Source organism: Enhydra lutris, unplaced genomic scaffold, assembly GCF_002288905.1.
Source record: "Enhydra lutris kenyoni isolate GAN:26980312 unplaced genomic scaffold, ASM228890v2 scaffoldscaffold28, whole genome shotgun sequence".
In the NCBI taxonomy this organism is placed as follows: domain Eukaryota; kingdom Metazoa; phylum Chordata; class Mammalia; order Carnivora; family Mustelidae; genus Enhydra; species Enhydra lutris.
In genome coordinates this window covers 16971810-16990969 of record NW_019154112.1, presented here as the reverse complement: position 1 = coordinate 16990969, position 19160 = coordinate 16971810, and the positions used below count along the sequence as shown (strand labels likewise).

At 36.3% G+C, this 19160-nt stretch overlaps 1 protein-coding gene and 1 pseudogene across 1 annotated transcript in view; one reads left to right on the top strand and one right to left on the bottom strand.

Annotated features, from left to right (window-relative positions):
- The window catches only part of LOC111152227 (eyes shut homolog (Drosophila)), a 1631332-nt gene that overhangs the window by 242350 nt on the left and 1369822 nt on the right, over positions 1-19160 (bottom strand).
- On the top strand, positions 11998-15729 carry LOC111152401 (annotated as a pseudogene).

Genomic DNA, 19160 nt, shown 5'->3' with positions numbered 1-19160 from the left:
CCCTCTCCCTTCATTCCTTTTTTCTTCCTCCCCTTTTCTCTCCTCTCCTCTCTGCTTTTCTTTCCCTTTCCTCTTTCCCTTCCCTTTCCCTTTCTCCTATCTTATCCTACCCTATCCTATTCGATCTTTGCCTTGCCTTGCCTTTCTTATCCTTCCCTTCCCTTCCCTTTCCTTCTCACTCAGAATATATTTTACACTGCAGCCAACAGTACAAATTTAGTAGTGGGAAACAAGAAGGAATGGAGGAAGTACCCACCTCCCTATCATATCTGTTGTAACTATGTGCTTCCTTCCTAGGTAGCTTCAATCTCTGGGTTAGAAACAGGACAGAGGAAAGAGGTCTCCTTCTGTTTGCTTACTCTTTGACCTCTGGAGGTCCTGAAGAGTGAAATGTTTTTTCTGCATCTATTGAGATGATTGTTAGCTTTCATTTTGTTAACACTGACTGATTTGCAGACGTTGAACTATCCCTGTGTCCCTGGAATAAATCTCACTTGATCATGGCACATGATCCTTTTAATGTCCTGTTGAATTCAATTTGCTAATATTTTGTTGAGGATTTTTTAAAAATCTATGTTCATGAGGAATATTGGTCAGTAATTTTCATTGCTTGCAATGTTCTTGTTTGGTTTTGGTATCAGGGTAATGCTGGCCTCATAAAATGAGTTTACAAGTGTTTCTTTCTCTTCATTTTTTGAAAGAGTTTGAAAGAATTGCTATTGATTCTTTAAATCTTTCACCATTGAAGCTCTCTGGTCCTAAATTTTTCTTTGTTGGGAGGTTTTGATTAATGATTCAGTCTCCTTACTAATAATTGATCTTTTCAGATTTTCTACTTCTTTATGATTCAGTCTTGAAAAGTTGCATGTTTCTAGTAATTTATCCATTCTTCTAGGTTATCTAACTTTTTGGTACATAATTGTTCACAGTAGTCTCTTAAGATCCTTTGTATTTCTGTGGTATCAGTTGTAAATTCTCTTCTCTCATTTCTGATTTGGATTGACTCTTCCCTCTTTTTTTTTTTTTAAGATTTTATTTATTTATTTGACATGGAGAGAGAGATCACAAGTAGGCAGAGCAGCAGGCAGAGAGAGAGGGGGAAGCAGACTTCCTGCTGAGCAGAGAGCCCAATGTGGGGCTCAATCCCAGGACCCTGAGATCATGACCAGGGCCAAAGGCAGAGGCTTAACCCACTGAGCCACGCAGCACACCCCACCCCCCACTTTTTAAAATTAGTGCAAAGTAGTTAAAAGTTTGTCAGTTTTGTTAATCTTTTCAGAAAGCCAGCTCTTAGTTTTTATTCATTCATTCATTCATTCATTCATTCATTCATTCATTCATTTATTATTTCTTTTCAGTGTTCCAGAATTCATTGTTTATGTTCCACACCCAGTGCTCCATGCAATATGTGCCCTCCATAATACTCTCCACCAGGCTCACCCAACCCCCCACCCCTTTCTCCTCTAAAACCCTCAGTTTGTTTCTCAGAGCCCACAGTCTCTCATGGTTCATCTCCTCCTCCAATTTCTCCCAACTCGCTTCTCCTCTCCATCTCCCCACGTCCTCTGTGTTATTCCCTATGCTCCACAAATAAGCGAAACCATATGATAATTGACTCTCTCTGCTTGATTTATTTCACTCAGCATAATCTCTTCCAGTCCCATCCATGTTGATACAAAAGTTGGGTATTCATCCTTTCTGATGGACACATAATGCTCCATTGTATCTATGGACCACATCTTCTTTATCCATTTGTCCATTGAACGGCATCTTGGTTCTTTCCACAGTTTGGCAACTGTGGCCATTGCTGCTATGAACACTGGGGTACAGATGGCCCTTCTTTTCACTACATCTGTATCTTTGGGGTAAATACCCAAGAGTGCAATTGCAGGGTCATAGGGAAGCTCTGTATTTAATTTCTTAAGGACTCTCCACACTGTTTTCCAAAGTGGCTGCACCAACTTGCATTCCCACCAACAGTGTAAGAGGGTTCCTCTTCCTCCACATCCTCTCCAACACATGTTGTTTCCTGTCTTGTTAATTTTGGCCATTCTAACTGGTGTAAGGTGGTATCTCAATGTGGTTTTGATTTAAATCTCCCTGATGGCTAGTGATGATGAACATTTTTTCATGTGTCTGTTAGCCATTTGTATGTCTTCATTGGAGAAGAGTCTGTTCATGTCTTCTGCCCATTTTTTTGACGTGAATTGATTTTTTCTCTTTAAACCTCTATTTATTTCCAATCTGATCTTTCCTATTTCCTTTCCTCCACTAACTTTGGGCTAAAAGAATTTTGTTTTTTTCCTAATACTTTGATGTGTAATGCTTTTTGAAAAATTTTTTTAATGTGGCATTTCTCTCTATAAACTTCTTTCTTTCTTTCTTTCTTTTTCTGGAGAGTGAAAAAATCTTAAGCAGGCTCCATGCCCTTCATGGAGCACAATGAGGGCTTGATCTCATCCCTGAGATCTTGACCTGAGCTAAAATCAAGAGAAAGACACTTAGCTGACTGAACCACCCAGGTACCCTTCTATAAACTTTATTCTTAGAACTGCTTTTGCTGTGTTCCATAGGTTTTGTTATGTTGTGATTCCATTTTCATTTGTCTAGGATATGCTTTTATTTCTCTACTGATTTCTTCTTTGGCTCACTGACTGTTCTGTAACATATTTAATCTCCACATATCTGTCAATTTTCCATTTTCTTGTTATAATTGATTTCTTGTTTCTACCAATGTGGTCAGAAAGGATACTTGATATGATTTTAATCTTCTTAAATTCATTAAGACTTGTTTTGTGGTCTAACATATGATCTATCTTTGTGAAGGTTCCATGCTTGTTTGAGAAGAATATGTATTCTGTTGCTGTTGATAAATGTTCTGTATATGTCTTTTAAGTCCACCTGGTCTAACATGTAGTTTAGGTTCATTGCTTCCTTATTGATCTTCAGTATAATCTACCCATTCTTGAAAGCAGTGTAATGAACTCATCTACCATTATTGCTATCTACTTCTTCTTTTAGATCTATTAATATTGCTTAATATATTAAGGTACACCAATTCTGTGTGCATAAATATTTACAACTGTTATATCTTCTTGATGAAGTGATTATTTTATCATTATATATTGACCTTCTTGTCTCTTGTTACCGTATTTGTCTTAAAGTCTATCTTGTCTGTTATGAGTATAGTTACGACTGCTTTCTTTTGGTTTCCTTTGCATGTAATATCTTTATTCAACCGTTCATTTTCAGTATATGTGTGTCTCTAAAGCTAAGGTGAGTCTTTTGTAGGCAGTATATAATTGGGTCTTTTTTTGGGGGGGGTCTTCTTTTTTTAATTGATGTTTTTATCTTGTATCCTTTTTATTTTGAGTTTCAGCTACTCTGGCTTTTGATTAGGGAATTTAATCCTTTTACATTTAAAATAATTATTGATAGGCATGGACTTACTATTACCATTTTGTTGTTTTCTGGCCATTTTGTAGTTCCTTTGTTCCTTCCTTCTTGTTGTCTTCCCTTTTGATATAATGATTTTTTGTAATGGTACACTTTGGTTTCTTTCTTTTTGATCTCTTAATATCTACTAAGTTTTTGGACCTGTGGTTACCTTGATGCTTACATAAAATGACAGGCAGAGATCACAAGTAGGCAGAGAGGCAGGCAGAGAGAGAGGAGAAGCAGGCTCCCCACCAAGCAGTGAGCCGGATGTGGGGCTCGATCCCAGGACCCTGAGATCATGACCCAAGCTGAAGGCAGAGGCTTTAGCCCACTGAGCCACCCAGGAGCCCCACTGTATATTTAACTTTATCAAAGACTTTTATATTATCATATGTTTTAAAATTATTACCATCCTTTCATTTCATTCCAATTTTAGTATATGTGCTGCCGAAGCGAGCACCATCCTTTCATTTCAGCTTAAGGAACTCCCTTTAACATTTCTTATAAGGCTGGCCTAGGGGTAATGAACTCCTTCATCTTTTGTTTATCAGTAAAACTCTTTCTATCTCCTTCGATTCTGACGGACAACTTTGCTGGGAAGAGTATTCATGGTTGGCAGTTATTTTTACTTTCAGCACTTGGAATACATTATCCCACTCCCTTCTGTTCTGCAAAATTTCTGAAAAACCTGCTCATAGTCTTACCAGGTTCTTTTGTATGTAATAAGTTGCTCTTTTCTTATTGCTTTTAAGATTCTCTTTGTCTTTAACTTTTGACAACTTAAATACAATGTGTCTCCATGGGGATCTCTTAGGTTCTTCTTTGGTACTTTTTGTACTTCCTGGATCTGGACATATATTTATTTTCTCAGGTTAGGGGAATTTTCAGCTTTATTTCTTTGATTATACTTTCTGTCCTTTTGTCTCTCTTCTTATTCTAGGATGCTCTGTAATGTGTATATTAGTCTGCTTGTTCCTGTAAGTCATCTTCACTCTTTTTAATAATTTTTTCTTTTTGCTCTTCTGATTGGATTAATTCTACTGCTTTACCTCTGAGTTTACTGATTCATCTGCTGTTGAACACCTCTATTGAATTTCATATTTCAGTGACTGTATTCTTCAGCTCTGTGATTTCTGTTTGGTACTTTTTAATATTTTCTACCTTTTTATTGAAATTCACACTTTGTTCCTGCATTACTCTTCTGACCTCAGTGAGCATTTTTATAACTGTTATTTTGAACTTGATTAGGTCAATCATTTACCTATGTTTCATTAAGATTAGTTTCTGATTTATATTGTTCTTTTGTTTGGAACATAGTCCCCTGTTTCTTCATTTTCTTAACTGTCCATGTTGGTTTCTCTGCATTAGATAAAACAGCCACCATTCCCAGTCTTCAAAGAGTGGTCTTGTGTAGGAGATGAACCTTGTGAATCAACCTAGCCCAAGCTCCTGGTTGTCTAAGCCACATTCTTTGTTCTTGGTGGCTCCCAATACTTGAGGTTGTGCCAAGTCCCATCAGTATTCCAAGGGAATGATTACAGTTGGCAAGTAATTACAGGCTGATTAGAAGCCAGCCAGCAGTTGAGAAATTACGTAGTTAAGCACCTTCCAGGGAAAAGCTAGAGGATGGTTGTTTTTATCTTCTCTCTCTGTGCTGAGCCTATATTTAAAACAAAACAAAACAAAACAAAACAAGACAAAAACCAGCTTGTTTGCTATAGTTCTGTGGGACTTGTGAATGCAAGACCCATTGACTATCAGTGCAACATGATTTGGTAATCTGTTCCTCAGTCAGCAGCTGCAAAACCTGGTATCAAGCATGTGTACAAACCCTTCCCAAAGAAATAGTGGCAATTTTGTTTTATTGTTGGAGCACAACAGAGGAAGAAAGCTTCAGAAATGCCCTTTAGCCTCCTTGGGCTCTGTGGAGGATCAGAGCCAGTCCCTAGATATGTGCAAAATGAAAGCTGGGCCCTCAGTTTGTCAAGTGTGCAGTCAAACCCCTTTCAGGGAAGACTGGGAGATGGTTATTTTTGCCCATGTTCTCTGCAATGAGCCCTAGAGGGTTAGCAGCTGGGGCAAGTGCTCACATACCATTAAGAATTCCTTTGTTTTCTATAGTTCTGATGGTCTTGTGGACACAAGTCTCACTGGCTTTCAGAGTTAAGTATTTTGGGGGCCCACTTGATGGTGGGAGCCTTAAAAGTTGGGTGCTAGATGTGCTTTCCAAATCTTCAGCTTTTCAGGGACAAATTGGGAGTCAGGGTTCCTTTCTGATTTTATGGTGCTATGCCAGAGATAGGGTTTATGGAGAGACTGTGTCTCAGCTTTCCTTGTGCATTTCAATGTATTTGCCAGACATGTAAGAGTTACTCAGCTAGTTTCTGGATTTCTTTCAATGGGAATTGCTTCATGTAGCTGTATATCCAGAGCACGGGAAGAGGGAAGTTCAGGAGCATCCTGTGTTGCCATCTGAGTTCCCTGAGTGACAAAACCTCTTCTTTTTAAGTTAGCCTAAGAAAGGCTTATCAACAGAGTGCTAAATAGAAATCTTCAAAAATAGTGATAAAATAGCATCCCCACTTATTAACTTAGCAACTTAAAAAGACTGAAAACACCTAGTGCTGGTGAGGCTGTGGAAAAACTGACCCTGCTAGCTGAAGTGTAACTGGTGCAGCCTTTGTGTACAATATAAAATACACCACGGTAGGGCTCAGTATTCTACGTAGAGATTGTGCAGCATTGGGAATGATCATAGGTGTAGAATGGATATTCACTCACTGCCATCCTGAGGAATATGGGAACATCTATATTGCTTTCATGCCACAGACAGGTCATTAGGAGCCAGGACTGCTGCTTCCTGTTCACCTCGTCAGCCATCTCCCAACCATTACTTCTGTACCACGTTGGATTTGATGCTGAGTTCAAAGTTGGAGTTCTCCTAGATGCCTAGAAGCTCTGTCATAGATAATGCTCATTAACTGGTAGGTCCTTATTGTCTTTGACTATTCTTATAGTACCGCCTCCCTCACTCAAGTTAGAGATTTGTCTCTGAGGGTGTGCGGAAGTGGAGAGGGAAGCAGACTCTTGGTATGTTATTGGAATCTGAAGGAGTTTGGAAGACTCCTTTCTCTCTTGCCAAGACTGTTTTGCTAGAGTTGAAGAAGTTGGAGGCCAAAGCTTTTTAACAGCCTCTTTGTTCTTTTTCACTGGGCAAGAAGCCTCAGCATCAGAGATAGATGACTAAGAGAGACTTAAAGGGGAAATAAAAATACATTGCTTTAATATCCCACCAGTATTATGCCCCTTACAATATAAAGGGGGAAAATACAAAGCAAACCTATTGTTCACTGTGACTTTATACTCCAGGCACACTCAAAGAACATTTTAATAAAGACCTTGCCCTGCAGCCCCTGGACCTGGGGAGTTGTTTCATCAATTATGCTAATGAGGCCCAGGTTCAGTTAGTATTGCTTATGGAAATTTCTTCCCTGAAAAAATGTCATATTCCTACATTTTCTTAAAAATGATTCCAAGTACTTTTACGGGTCTTTTCAGAAAAAAAAAAATGACTTGCTTTTGTGAGGCACACCTTTCCTATCTTCCTTCCATGTTTCCATTATAGTTCTTACACTGAATGGGAAGTATGCTTCAAAGTATCTCCGTTAATTGAGAGCTTTGGTCATTGGTTAATAATTTTGATTGATCTGTTTTTCGTTCGCATATAGATATGCTAAAGTTCTTTCGTTACTGGCTTTCTTCCCATCAATATTACCTTAAGATGATTAAAGGCAAAGTCTTTCTGGTTAGAAATGCAATGAAAGCTAATATCAAAATGGCAGAGAGCAAGGAACTCTTTAGGTGGAATATAAGTTCAGTTATAAGGTAAAACACTCATGTAAGGTGAGTGACTGTACCCTGGCATTGTTCAATTCAGCTTGAATTTTAGCTGAATAATTCTTTGCAGCTTCATTTGTTACTTAATGTAGCTATGAAAATGTATTGGTCCTTTGGTCTTTTGACATTCACCATATATCTCTTAGACTACTTAACATATCTTCTGTTCCTTTTAGGGAAAATTTCTCTTTCTTTTTCTTTTCTTTTTTTCTCTTCTTTTCTTTTTTGTTGTGGTTGATCTAGACTATTTTGAATGACTTTTTACTTTAAAAAATATGATGGAACTCCATGGTGACAACATATGATTTACTGTCAAGCTGTTTTGTTGATTGAGTTTCCAGATGAGCAAAAAAGCAAAAGGTAGAAGTGAACAATTTATACCAGACAGGAGATACTGTAAGCCAAATGACAGCTGCAACTCCTGAAAAATGTAAAACAAGGTGGCTGAGACTAAATTTAGTCTCTTAAGTCCCACAGGAATTAACTATATGTAGAACATTGTATGTAGAAAATTGAGATAATCTTTGGCAGAAAAATAATGTTTCATTGTAATCAATCCAGTGGAAGAGGAGTTTCCTTACTCAGCTACCTCCCTCTGTGAATACATAGGGTATTCATAGGAACAACATTATTTTTAGCCCAGCAATGACTGGTGGCACAGTGAAATTATTTCTTTGACTGTGTGAGCATCCATTGTCCACAGATACTTGAAAATAGTTTTAACAGAAGCAAAAAGTGCCAAGAGCCAGGTTATTGTAATCTACCATTCACCTGATAATAAAAATTCTGCCCAATATTTACTTTTTAACAATATAAAATCTTTCACAGAAAAACTTAAAAATGGTGAATGCAAGTATTTTAGGATTGTTGACATGTATTTATTTTTAAATTTCTGTTTTTCACTTGGAATAACTAATTTTTTATGTTTAGGCAAAGGAAGTTATTAGCAACAGTTAAATATTATATATATATATTTAATATTGTACATGTAGATATGCAATGTATTTTACAGAGTTTAAATATAATTGAGAATGTTAGCTCCCTGAAGTTGGAGGTCAGACCTTGAATTTTTCATGTCTGCCTAGGAGCAAACCATGACAGTTTGAAAGGCTAGATTTCAGAGTTGAAGTATAAAAGGGGAAGAAAAATTTGAAGTGTAGTTTGATATTTTGGAACTTTTAAGAATGCTTATCTATTATGTATGTATGTATGTATGTATGTATGTATGTATCTACCTATCTATCTACCTATCATCTACATCCTCTGTTCATTTGGATTCTCCAGAGAGAGAAAATGGCCATCTCCATGATCATCTTGAGACAAAGTAAGAGGACGTATGGTAGTGGTGTCTACCCTCCTCTACATCTAAATTTAATTGTGAAGTATGACTCTGAGTTGAAAGGGGGCTTAAATATTAATCTCTCTCTTTCTCTTTTTTTTGGCAAACAGAAAAACAGCGAACTTATTTCCTTTCCTTTTCCTGAGGAAAAAAATGTCCCTCTTGGGAGAGTATTATATTAAAAAAAACTGCTTAAGCTTCCTTAAAACAAGGAACAAGTGAATTGTAAGCCCTGCCTTTTCTCTTTACGAACTTCATCTATAAGAGAAAGCCAGCATGTCATACATTGACATTTGTGTTTGTCATTATGGTGTATGTTTTTTTATCATCACAATTTTTCTTTGCCTGAAAAATTGTTTCTGTAATTGTTCTGGAGAATCTTCCAGATTCTCACTTAGAAATGAGGTACAGTCTGTCAGGAGGTCATGATTTCAGTGGCTCATTACATTTTCTATTCTCTTTGAAGATTGTAGGGCAGGGGTCAGGCTTAGCTTGCCAGTCACTGAAAATTCCTCATTCCACCTCCCTCTTTTTTTTGCAGTAAGCCATGCTGGGTGTCAATGATAACATGGGACACTTGACCAGATGCCTTAACCCCAGCACTGAGGACATCTCACCTGATGGCTGTTTTCTTTATTCCATATTTGAAAATAGCCAAGCATTAAATTAGGCATCTATTTCCCCAGGTACAGATGTTTTTTCAACTTCAGGGAGCTAACATTCAACTTCAGGGAGCTAACATTCTCAATTATATTTAAACTCTCTAAAATACATTGCATATCTACATGTACAATATTAAAAATATATGTAATACTTAACTGTTGCTAATAACTTCCTTTGCCTAAACATAAAAAAATTAGTTATTCCAAGTGAAAAACAGAAATTTAAAAATAAATATATGTCATTAGGTACAAAAAACAGATAAAATTGTAGTAATGTAAAATTTTGGGGGAAGGGGTAATAATTTATCCTTTCAGTAGGGAATCTGAAATTGTTAGTAAGGATGGTCTTTAGGCAAGGAGAGAACACATGGGAACACCAATATTATACACACACACACAAACTGATCATATCGGCATGCAGTGGGAAAAAGGGTAAATGAGGGACAATCTTTACAAAAATGAGAACTGAGAAGACAAAGCTCAGGTTTTCAAGTGGATGCATTTTGAAAGATATATACTTGATGAGCATTCAGAACCCAGGCAGAAAAAATGCCTGAGAGAGTGAGTATTTCCCGTCAACTTGGAGTTAAATTTTGAAATATGAACTGCAAAGTTCAATTACATAAATCTCAAAGAGAAGTTATAAAAATTAGATTAGTTAAATTTGTGAAATCTTTAGTACAATATTTGTCACATAGTAAGCACATATATGAGTCCTCTTTCATTATTTTTATCTCAGTTTGTTCTTGCACAATCCTATGAGATGGATGGTACTATTATTCTCCTTTCATGTGTTTTTCTGAAGGTTAAGTCACTTGCTTGGAGAAACTTCATGTCTTATTTAAATACTGTTTTGGTGTGACTCTCTTTGAGGAGACCACCCTTCTGTGGTCACAGGGTAGGTTGCAACACAAACTGGTCCCCTCAGAAGCACTCTCCTTTGATTTTGAATTTTAAATGGTTATAGAACTGTTGGACATTTTCCCATACTGCACCCTAAAGACAGTGACCTGAATTCCTGGTACATATCCTGGTTTCTGTGATTTCTGAGACTGGTCTCCAAGCTTTTATTTTAATTCTTGAGCTACCTCATACCTTTCTAATATATTTCATTGTTTCCATTTGGTCTTGCATTGCTGTCTGCTTGGGTGAGGAGGCTGGCAAGCACTGGAGAGAACTGACAGTGCCTAGATGCCAAGGTTGATTCTGCTGATTCCAAGCTTGTCCGTTGATTCTGCTGATTCAAAGCTTGTCCAGGAAAAGCTAATGTGGTAGAATTTTTTGTCTTGGGGAAGGGAGGATTTGAATGGCCCTGTACAGACACAAGACTTGACTTCCTTAGTACAAGCTGACAAAGGTGGTCCAAAGTTTTTCATCCAATTATTTTGTCACTTGAGTAATGACTGCCTGTAGTGACTGTAGCATTCATTTGAGTGCCTGTTCATCTTGTAACTTTCTTTGTAAATTTTTATAAGATTGTCTGAAAATTCTGTTTGTAAATCTGATCTTTATTTCCTCTTATTGTGCCCATATATTATTAAGAGAAGGGATCATGTCTTTTTCTGCTCATCATGACCTGCCATTTTCTAGCTTTTCTATGTGTATCCAAATTTATTGCTGACTATTTCCTACCAGATTTAGTTGTCTTGTTTTCTTAAACACCTGCCTTTCGGCTCCATCCTCCACGTGTTTGCTCATGCTGTTTTCCTCCATTTGAAATGCTCTCCATCTTCCACTTCATCTTTCAAAATCCTACACCTTCAAGTTTCAAGTGGTCCTCTTTCCTTTTATGCCAATCCATGTTGATTCCTCTCTGAATTTCCATTGCTCTTTACAATCAGCACCTCACAATATAGCAATTATTTCATGTGTGGGCATTTATTTCTACTTGCATGGTAAGATTCAGGTACACAGTGATTGTTTTCCTCTAATATTTCATTATCAAAAGTTATAAACATAAAAAAGTTAAAGGAATTTCACAGTGTGAACCATCATATACCCACATAGATCCTATAATAAATGTTTTGTTGTATTTGCTTTATCAGATATATATCCTCCTACCCATGCCTCCATGCATCCATCCATCTATCCACCCATCATTTTACCTTATTTTTTTATGAGACATTGTGAAACAAGTTATAGAAATTGATGCATTTCACTCTTGGCACTTTAACATGTCTATCACTAACTAAAGTGAATATTTTTAATGGGATTTTTGTGATCAACATTTCTATACTCCATAGTACCCAGTAGAGTATTGACCACATCCCAGAAAATCAATTTATGCACACTGGGTTGAATTTAAGTATCACTTTTAAATCCATTAGAAATTAAAGGTATGGAAGCCCAGATAAATAGTCTCTAGAACCTCAGGGGCATACAGAGATAAGTGTGTTTCATGGAGTTGCAGAAGAGACATATCTGTATGTAGCTTGCACTAGCCCAACTTGTGACCTGTCAAATATATCCTAGGGGAATGTTCAAACTTTCAGGAGGCAGTTGGCTGAGAGATCAGATAGGCCACCATGTGACTAATTGAAGTACTTACGTGGGTGCTGCTATACTGTGTGCTTAAGAGGCATTAGAAGGTCAATCCAGTTTATCTAATGATATATTGAAATGAGGTGATAAAATAGGCATAGGCTAAAAAGCGGGATTCACATGCAGCAATTTGTGGCGGCCTGGTCCTTTGTACCCAGCTGGGTGGAAATTCAACTCCTTTACAGAAGAGCACAAACCTCAAATAGACAATTTGGGCTGAGGAAGATGGATCTGCAAGGAAGCCGTTCTTCTGAACATGTGCAGGTGGTGAGCTTTTGACATCTTATTAGGGGAAAGAAAGTTACAGTGCTTCTCAGATTTGGTAGAACCTTTTAAAACATGTTAAAGAAGTCATTATTCATCCTGACTTTTTCCTATACCTGAGATATATTTGAATCTATATCTGTATCCACATCATGTGCATTTAAGTCCATACACATCTCCTCATTCTTCAACTGACAGGCTCCTTCTTGCCCATGTATCGCTGATCATCCCCTCTTTGGAAAGTCCTCTCCTGAGGACTTTCCAAAAAAATTTAAATTCAAATAGCCAGCACATAGTACATCATTAGTTTTATATCAAGTGTTCAATGATTCATCAGTTGTGTATAACATCCAGTGCTCATCATAACACATGTCCTCCTTAATGCTCATTCTTCCCATTATACTCTCTCTGCTCTCTATTTCAACTGGGACCCATCACAATTACTAACTATATATTTGCTTACTTACTTCTTACCTTTCTACCCTATGGTAAAACCAAATTTTCTCCTTCTCCTGTATAATTAGAAGCTATCAGATTACCCGATATATAGTAGACTCCTAATTAAAATTTACTGAATCATATATACTGAAAATACATGAATAGAGAAAAACATTTGTTCCAATATTATTCTAAATGTCTTGTTGTGTTTGACTCTCACCCTGGCTCTCTTCCTTGTCCATTTCCCAATACTGCTATCTACCCTGGTCCCTTGATTTGAAGCTGCACTCACACTTGACTTTCTGGGCAGTGCCACAAGTTATAAAATCATCTACTCCGTCTCTGAAAACTCCCCTTCATTTAGCATGCTGCTCTCAGCTATGGTTTGGGAGAAAATTATATCTGATGAAAGAAATTGACCACAAGCTGTGAATGATTGAGAACCTCAGTTAATGTGTTAAATCTCCTGAGGATGTTTGTATTATAAGAGTGGTAAACTTTGGCAGTGTGACTAAGCAACTTAAATAATTTCAGGAACTTTATATGAAAAAGACCTAAGGATTTAGTTGACTAAAAGTATAATCTGTATGGTCTGAAAATTGAGAAAAGCAAATTCCTTCTTCTTTGAGTGTATATGGATCATTTACACAGGGAATACTGACTTCCACTGTTTGTGACAGCTTATATAGTAGCTGGTATAATGAAGAGTGTAGAGAATAATTAGGGTGGTGAGGCTCTCCCAAATCCTATCAGTTGAGGAGTGGGTTAGGGGATGGGAATATTTACTTTATAGCAAAAAAGAATTAGGGAAGATAAGTAAACTTGGTTAATTCATCTGAAAAATATCTATTGAATATATACTATATGCTAGCTCTAAATTAAGTTCTGGGGAATAATAGTGATTAAAAAATAGCCTGCTCACATAGAACTTAGATTCCATGGTTAAGGAAACAGTTGAAGACAATTAAGTAGAAAAGGGAATAGATTTACGGATTTATTCTCTCCCTTCCCTTCCTCCCTCCCTTCCATCCTTCCTTCCTTCTTTGCTTCTTTTTCTTAAAAAGCACACAGGGGACCAATGCATCTGAGACTGCATGAAAGAACAGATCTACTTAATATAAATAAATCTCAAACATCTATAGAGACTGCAAACCTAGAAGGAGATGCTTTCTAGGATGGTAAGTTCCCATTTTTTTGTAATACTTAGTTAAATTGTCAAGATTCAAGGTGGTTGTGGATAAGAATCCATGAGACTTTCCCATAGATTCTCTAAGACCTATAATTCTTTGTTAGTCAAGATCACAAATTTTCACTTATAATGACCAGAGAAATGAGCATGATTGTTCTCATAAAAAGCAGTGCTTCAGGTCAGGCTTGGAAAAAAGAAGTCATTTGGTTTGGACTTCTTGATCCTTTCACAAAGGAAGGGGTGAAGTGTTCTGTGGGCTTGGCATAATGAATAAACAACTGGTAACTCTTTTCTTTATATGTAATAGGAAGTAAAACACAGATCACATAAAGAAGAAAGATAAGGTTGTAGTACGTCACCTATAAAAGTAGACAAACAGATGGGGGCAGGAGAAAGAGTGCCAAATGTGGACTCTAGTTTTAACTTTGCTATATTGCCTGAGTCATGTGGCTCCAAGAAAGTACATCTTCCTCTCTGGCATGGAGTTTCTTTGGCAGAAAAATGAGAGGTTGAACTATATTATCTTTAATGCAACTTTTAGGTCTCACATTTAAAAGTTTTAGAAAGCATTAAAATATACTTTTTGTAAGGATATTTAATTAACTATTTTTGACCACTAAGGTAAAATTTTAGAAATAAAATTGACATCTTTTCAATGATTCAATTAGAATTTTCCCATACAATCAAAATATGACTTTCCTGATTCCTGAATTTTGCAATAAATCCAGCAATGAAAACTCTTAATAAGCACTGCGACAACATATTTTTGAACTCCCATGTAATATTTTAAAAGCAACTATTCTCTCAAATAATAATTTATTGTAGTTCATATTTCTTTATCCTATTCTATGAATTGAATGTCTTAAATACATTTCAATGAAACTGGTGATTCTAGGGACAATGCATACCTAAGAGACTACAGTATTTTTGCTTGAGAAAAATCTGAAAAATCATATATTAATCTGTATAATTCTTTTAATTAGATATACTCATTTTAATATAATATCCCTCCTCTTATCAGACAGAAGGAAATTGTGTTGAGCTTTCGTTCTTTTCAGGACCTAAAAAAATGTGTCTGTGATAGAATATAATTGGCCTAAGAAGTTTTCAAGAATAAAAGTATCTTTTCTAAAAGCTTTTTGTAGACTACCTAATAATTACAGCCTAATGAATTTCAGGTAACAGAATGCCATAGCTTCTTCATAATAGCAAATACATTAAAATGTTGACTTGCAGAAACTACAGCAGTGTATAATTCATAGATGTCTTTAAAACATCTTTAACTTTACCATACTTTCATACTATGTAGGCTAAGTAAAAATAATTTTATCTACCCCTTTTGTTATATCTAGAATTGACAGATGGTATACTGATTCTATTTTTCTTTCAAGATAGCATCACAATTAAAACATAATTTTCACTAAATTTTATTTTGTGAAATTCCCTGAGAGAAAATGGTAACTGCATAAGGCAAAATTGAAAAAAGAAAATAAAGTTTTAGACTTTATTTTTTTTATAATAATTGGTTGCATTTTCAACACTGTTATGTTCACTAATTTGATACGGCATATTTTAGAATTAAAAAGTTTGGGAGTTTTTGGTGTGTGTTGTGCTCGACCTGGTACCTTTTCTTGTGAAGTGGCAGCTGAGAAGGTACTTGTCAAGGCGATCACCATGGCCTTGAAAAGCCCAAGGAAGGAGTCACCACTGAGAACAATGATCATATTAATTTGAAGGAGGAGGGGCAGGATGGCTCTGTGGTGCAGTTGAAGATTAAGAGGCACATGCCACTTAGTAAACTAATGAAAGCCTATTATGAACGACAGGGTTTGTCAACAAGGGAGATCAGGTTCCGATTTGATGGGCAGCCAATCAATGAAACAGACACACCTGCATAGCTGGAAATGGAGGATGAAGATGTAGTTGATGTGTTCCAGCAGCAGAGAGGAGGTGTCTACTAAAAAGGGAACCTGCTCCTTTACTGCAGAACTCTGTTCCTCCAGACCAAGAAGACATTCTCAATGAGAAAACCTCAATTTATTTCCACCACATCCTGACTACTACAGTACAGTTTTCTCTGTTCTTTCGTTTTCCGCTTCCTCACTCCTTAATTGTACATAAAGTAACTCTCTGCATAAGTAAACTGCATTTTTTTTTAACTAAATGGCCAATGGTATGTTTGGATCGACATCAAAAGGATATGGGATGGGGAAAAAACTACTGGTTCTTTGAAAATACCCCTTCTCCATTAGTGGCATACTCATTCAGTTCTTATCTTTATATTCCAGTAGGTTATTTTGCTCTCACTGTTTAACAAAATAGAACAACATAAAAATCCTTATATACCTTTTTTAATTTGAGAATTTCAATGCTTTTCATTTATCATTATAAAACCAAGGACAATTTTATAACTTTTTTGTACATAGCTGTTACATCGAGGACAATCTGCCTTTAAATAGGGATCACTTACCCTAAAAGAAATGAATCCTAGATAGCTTTTACTTGAAGTCAAGCATCTAGTTGTTTAAATGAACTTATTGTTAAAAAAAAAAGTTAGGGAGTTTTTGATATGTCTTAAGGGTTTCATGAAATGTGCAAAGTATGAAACATTTTCCCTACATTTACTGACTGTAATAGAATATGTGGTATAGTGGGTAATGATTCGAGTTAGACTCTAGAATCAGACTTCCTGAGCAAAAACTGTGGTTTCAATGCCTTCAGGCTCTGTGTACCTTATTGTCCTCTTTGGAATGAGTACCTCACTGGGTGGATAGTACCTCACTGGGTGGATATTAGGAATAAATAATTAAATCTAGGGAAAAATTTAAAGTGTGGGTGCAAAGTAGTAAGAGTTTAATTAGTGGTAGTTATTTTATTATTAATATCATTTAAAGATTTTTTAAAGAAAAGAATTAGAATCAATAACTTCTCTGTCTAATCTTGAAGGCCCTCTACTGATGCCACTCCTTTTTATTTTTATTTTATTCTTTTTAAAGATTTTGTTTATTTATTTGACAGACAGAGATCACAAGTAGGCAGAGAGGCAGGCAGAGAGAGAGATGGGGAAGCAGGCTCGCTGCTGAGCAGAGAGCCTGATGTGGGGCTCGATCCTAAGACCCTGAGATCATGACCGGAGCCGAAGGCAGAGGCTCAACCCACTGAGCCACCCAGGTGCCTCTCACTCTTTTTTATTTTGCAACACGACTTCTGGAGTTCTCATTAGGCTTAAATCAATTTTCTAATTTCTTACATGAGCATTCATCACTTGTGTATTTGCTTATGCCAAATGCTGCTGCCTAAATAATCTAAGAAGGTAAGTTTTCATGGCCTTCATCTATTTAACTGATCTCCATTAGATGAAGTCTATCTGGTTGTTTTTCTTCTACTTGTCCCATACTCAAGGCTTACATGTTTGTTTGGTTTTGGAGGTGAGGTAACCATCTACCCGAAAGGCTAGTAGAGAGTATCACAGGAATATCAAAGTGTATCACAAGAGCATGCTAGGAGTTGAGAGTAAGGAAGAGGATCAGTCTAGGCTAGCTTCTAGAGGAGTAGGCTTACAGGAAGGGTAGTGTACAGTTGGGAGAAATGAATAGAGAGAGCATTTCAGGGGAGAAACTGTAGCATTAGATAAATAAATGTGGTAGGAAAAGGTAGGACTGTGTTTGGGACCATGGATTTAGCTAGAATGGGACAGTCCATGTTGGGTAACAGAGGAAGATAAAGATGTATAGGGAAGACGACCTTGATTATAAGCCACATAATTTTTGCTTGAAAGACAGATGATGAGGGAGGGACTCCTTGTAGATGTTTTGATTTGAGATTATCTCCTTTTAGGAGTATTAATTTAGGCAGGAAAATCTGAGCAACAATGAGCAGCGTAGTATACTGGTTAAATATAAGAGATCTAGAATAAAACTGTCTAGGTGGGAATCCTGCTTCAGTTACGAGTTACATGACCTTAAATAAATTAGTTAATCACTTTAAGCCCCAGTTTACTCATCTATTAAATAAGTATTAGAAGAGTAACTACCTCTTAAAGATATTGTGAAATTTAATGAGATTGTGTATAAAAGTATTTATCATAGTGCCTGTTGTGTAGGTGTAGAATAAATACTATAATTATATAGCTGTTAATGAGTGTGAATAAATGAACTAGACTGAGATTATTATGCAGGCGAAGTGTCCAGTATGTCTTTGTAAATACAATCTTGTTTGTATCTGGTAAGTTTTGTCTATCTCACAATTATCTGGATAGACTTCTCTTCTGCTGACATGATAACAAATCTGCTTTTGGTAGTACACACATTTTTGTGCTTACTTCCTCATCCTACTCATTTGCTTCTTATACAATATACCAAACACAGCCAGCTCCTGGTCCAAGCTTATCATTTCCCATCTATGAAACTACAAAAGGATGAGCTTAACAAGCAAGGAATTTCAAAAGCATTTTCACCAAAGGGTGGTAGATTAATCACCTCACTGCCCAATTAACACTGGAAGGGCAGTGATTTTCAGAATAAGCCACTGGGAACATCTGCAACTTCACACAAAATACATATTTCATGTCCCCAAAACTTCTTTAACAGATGTTAAGACATACTGGAATATATGCTGTGTGATCATATAGCTCTGTAAACAGCCTTTGTTTGGCATCTTTCCAAGTAACAGACAAATGGACAGTGTATAAACCATGAATGTAAAGGAGAAATGTTGGAAGAGGTGAAACAGTGAAGATTTTTATTTTCATTAAACATATTGTATCTCCCTCAAATAATATTCTTTGAACAACATCCATGATGGAAATTTAATAAATGTTAACTGATACATATGATATTTGAGACCTTATAGATTAGAAAACATGCTGCTAATAATCTAGAGGAAAATTTCACAAGGAGAAGAAATATATGTGATGTCTTTGCTCTTTCTGTCCATTAAAAAAAAAAGTCAGCACATAAAATTCAACTGATAGGGCTGTGGAAAACTTTGGAGGACAGCCAGAAAATAGTGCCTAAAATAATTGAATGCTTAGAGAACAAAACCATGAGGAAGTAAGTTTACTTAATTGGAAAGAGAAATATCTGCAGAAAACTTCATTAAAATTTTTATGAGGTGTTTTTAATGAGATGCTATAAAATAAAAAAGCAGTGAGCAATTTTTCTGGTCCTAGGGCAGAAACAGAAGAAATGGACTTATATGGATGATAAACTATAATAATAATACTATTCATTTGAGGGACACTTTATGCTTTCCAAAGGACTTTCATATAGATGACACTCATAGGAGCCTGTATAGCAAAAAAAAAAAAAAAAAAAAAAAAAAAAGGTGTGATTATCTTTAGGTTTCAAATAAAGGCTCAGACAGGTAAAGACTCCTTTGTAGTTATACAGAG